The sequence below is a fragment of the Tupaia chinensis genome, unplaced genomic scaffold (assembly GCF_000334495.1).
Source record: "Tupaia chinensis unplaced genomic scaffold, TupChi_1.0 Scaffold000100_1, whole genome shotgun sequence".
Classification (NCBI taxonomy): domain Eukaryota; kingdom Metazoa; phylum Chordata; class Mammalia; order Scandentia; family Tupaiidae; genus Tupaia; species Tupaia belangeri.
Window position 1 is genome coordinate 3,743,076 of NW_006159564.1, and position 4,324 is coordinate 3,747,399.

At 35.6% G+C, this 4,324-nt stretch overlaps 1 pseudogene; it reads right to left on the reverse strand.

Annotated features, from left to right (window-relative positions):
• Nucleotides 1-2,623, reverse strand: part of LOC102468116 (peptidyl-prolyl cis-trans isomerase A-like) — a 33,801-nt pseudogene extending 31,178 nt beyond the window's left edge.
• Nucleotides 2,624-4,324: the final 1,701 nt, after the last annotated feature.

The following is a 4,324-nucleotide window of genomic DNA, read 5'->3' on the forward strand; positions in this document are numbered from 1 at the left end:
GGCAAGGCACCAGATATATGTTCTATAGACCTTTTAGAAAACATGGAGTGGGCCCTTTGGCAACATACATGCAAATCTACAAGAAAGGTAATATTATAGTCATTGAAAGAACGGGCACTGCTCAAAAAGGAATGCCCCACAAATGCTTTTTTTTTTTTTTTTTGGAGAGGTTTTGGCTATAGGGCTTGTGCGCTTGCCTGAAAGACAGAGACAGAGAGACAGAAAGCGAGAAGTCACCCCCCCCAGGGGGGAAGGCCACGCCAGAATCCCTTCTCCTCCATTCTCCTTTCAAGATCATGGGCATGCATGCACACGTGCCCGGTGTGAGTTTAAGCCAGCAGGTCTGGGACTTGAACCCAATTGACTACACGGGATTCCAACAACATAGCCATTAGGCTAACTGCTGGTCCCAACCCCACAAATGTTACATGGTAAAACTGGAAGAGTCCACAGTGTTGCCCAGCATGCTGTTGGCACTGTTGTGAACAAAAAGTTAAGGGCACGATTCTTGCCTAGAGAGAATTAATGTGTGTACTGAACATATTAAATGCTTTAAGAGCAGAGATAGCTTCCTAAAAGTGTGAAGGAAAATTACCAGAAAAAGGAGGAACTCAAAGAGAAAGGTACCTGAGTTTAAGTGAAGCACCACTCTGCTCCACCCAGAGAAGCACACTTTGTGAGAACCAATGGAAAGAAGCCTGAGCTTTTGGAACCTATTCCCTATGAATTCATGGCATGGTGGCTATTAAAAAATAGACTAAACTATGGTCTATATATATATAAAAAAAGAAAAAAACAAAACAAAACAAAAACCAAAAAACAACTTTCTACTATAGCATAAAATTCACAAAGAAAAAAATGGTTTTGTTTTCTTTTTCATAGTATAGTCTAAATTGTTGATTATTTTTCTTTAATGAATAACTTTGAAACTTAACCTAATTAATGTTTTGGGGCTTTTTTACTACGTTGTTACTTAGTTGACTACTTGGATTAGTCCAGTTTGCAAAAGCTATAATGCTTTTCATGGAGATGAAATATCATTGATATGTAACCTTTAATAATTTATCTCGGAAATACTTTTTTTTTTTTTTGGAGAGATTTTCACTGTAGGGCGCGTGCGCTCGCCAGACAGACAGAGAGAGACATAGAGACAGAAAGTGAGAAATCACCCCGCAGGGGGGATGGTCACGCCGCAATCCCTTCTCCTCCATTCTCCTCTCGGGATCTTGGGCACGCACGCACACGTGCCCGGCGTGAGTTTTAAGTCACTGGGTCCGGGACACGAACCATGGTCGACTACGTGGGAGTCCAGCGACATAGCCATTACGCTAACTGCTGGTTCCCAGAAATACTTTCTAATCACTCACTATTTCCTATCAAAAGAACATGAAACTTCTACAGTTTTTGTACAGTTCAATTTTTTTTATTAGTTAGAAACTATTTAAAGGTTTTAAGAAAACTAATTAGAAAATATCCTTCTGAAGAAGAAAGCATAAAGGGAGAAGCAGTTAGTGCAATGGCTATGTTGCTGGACTCCCATGTAGTCGACAGCAGTTCGAGTCCTGGACCCGGCGGCTTAAACTCATGCTGGGCGCATGTGCATGCGTGCCCAAGATCCTGAGAGGAGAATGGAAGAGAAGGGATTGTGGCGTGACCATCCCCCGTGGGGGGTGATTTCTCGCTTCCTGTCTCTCTGTCTCTCTCTGTCTTTCTGGTGAGCGCACGTGCCCTATAGCAAAAACCTCTCCAAAAAAAAAAAAAAAAAAAGAGAGAAGAAAGCATAAATAATTTGTGCCATAAAGGAAACCAAAGCGAAATTCCAAATGGGTAACCACTAGAAAAATATAATATTGAGATAAGATTGCTACTTAAAACTTCATGCATTTCATTTATTCTGCTCTGTTTTTAGAAAAATGAGAAAAGAAAATGTAAAGATATGAAGAATCAGCCCTGTGATTTCAGCTCGACATTCATTGTTGTTCTGCTTTTAGGCTGTTGAGTAGCTTCATGATAAACTTTTTTTTACTTTTCAACCAATTTTGTCATAAAGTCTGTGAATTTCTTTTGGTAATAGAATATGTATGGGTTTTAAACTGAAGGCTGTGCCTTTGAAAAGAGAAAAACATTTTAAGCAGTAAAAAAATGATACAAAGCGTCACAGAGAAAAATCACCTTTGAATTGGTTTCAATGCATAAACTGCTGATCTTTACGTTAAAGCAGAGGCAGAATTCATGAGCAAATCTGATTGTCAGTAGTAATAAAACCCAGAAAAACATCATTTAAATTTATTCATTTTTCTGGCTCCTTGATTGACAAATTGGTTGGTTTTATGTCTTTATTTGGTTCTGTCTTTCTTTGTTCCTTCCTTTTTTTTCCCTACTGTAAAAGGCAAACAATAGAAAATAATTCAAGTGATTCAAGTATCAGAGCTTTTTTTTTTTTTAAGTTTATATATTTATTTATTCAGAGAAAGAGTGAGTCAGGCACCGCAACATGATTTTCATTCTTCGATCTGCCCATGTCCATAGTCAGCCAGGACCATGGGCAAGCACATGTGTATCGGGAGACCTGGGGACACAAACCCATGACTCTCCCATTCAACTTCAGGTTGTAGAACGTCATGTTACCACTGTGCTAACACAGCTAGTCCTAGTTATTAAAAATGAATTGGAAGGACATAAAACAGACTAATCTTTACTGTAAAATATATTTGTATCTACATGGGCTAGGCAAATAAATAACCAGATAGTGTACACTTTCTGTTTTAATAAATGTAATTTAAATGGAATTTCAGCAGTAAAATTCACTATGAAAGAGTAGCAAAAAAATTCTAATAAAGTCATTCCATGTCTGGTAACTTGCATCAAATCCCATAGGCTTTGAAAAACTTACCTGCATTTATTTGATTACATGGATATATAAAGCCAACTGAAAACAAAACAAAACAAAACATACACCTCACCAGACTTACTTAAACTGTGCAAAAAATTTGCAGCAATCCAGCCACTATAGAAAAGAAGCTCTGCAAGAGTTTCCCTATGTAAAAATGCAATATTTATTTCTACATTCACGTAAATACCATTTAAACCACCCCTTGCTCAAATGGAAGTTGCATGATTTTTTTCCATTGTTTTCTTTCTGAATGAATTTAAGCTTCGGGTTACCTGTATGAACTATCTCAATTACATTGTTTTACTTAACTCATCTGTATAGACTTATAAACATATTATTATTGAATAAATATAGAAGCCACTAAGAATAGAGATACTGTTGAATATAAATGTCAGCTTATTAGGAAGAAGGCTTCCAATGTATTCCACTTATAGAATCCAGGCTGCTTTGAGTTTTCAGATTATTCGACCTATTGTGTTATTGGTTATTTGTTACTGTTACTCACTTAGCCATATTAGATTTTACATATTTAAAAGTGGGATAAGTATCAAGTTTATCTTTATATTCCTGTTCTCATACATTAATGACATTAGCAAGACAATATTTTGGCATATAGAAAAATACAGTGTTAATGTACTCGTAAATTTAGCAAAGCATCTCTATTCCATCATTTTATTATGCTGAATGATTGTCTCAGACAGGATGTTCACAGAAATTAGCATACCTATTAAATTTCTTAGGTATATGTCCCTTTTTTTCCTTTCCACATGATTCTTTCAGTATATCCAGAGTATGGATAACCAATTCAGTATATTTTCACGTAGAGTCAAATAATTATAAATTTATTAGCTCTTTATCTGTCATCTACAATCTTCTACTTTAGTGACAGGATCCATAATTCAAATATGTTGACCACACCTGTAACATGTGGCTATTTTGTAATTGTTATCACCAATATTATAGCAACAATATATTGTACGTTTTCTTCTGAATCTTTCAGACTACCTCTGTTTAAGAACAAACAAAAAAGCCATTATCAGCAGGAGTAATGTTGATGCATTAGGCAATGCTGGAATGAAGATTTGCTTAAGGATAGCTTATGTGGGCATAGCTTGCAAAATAGCTCCCAAGAGTAGTATCATAAAAGATGGAAACTCAGGCAACTTCTTCCTTAAATGTTTTAATGCTTATAAAAAACTTGAAATTTGTCACATATTTTTGAATGGTAGTCACAAGTATAGGACATAAGAGAACATAATTGAAGAATCTTTAAATGTAAATTATGCTACCCCAACCGTAAATACATTATTTGATAACAATTTAGTCTTAAATTTCAAAGAAAATAGTTATTACTTGATAAAATTTAAACCCCCCTTTAAAAAGTAAATTTAAGTTAATATGTGTCAGTAGATTAAAACTTTTTTTTTTTTT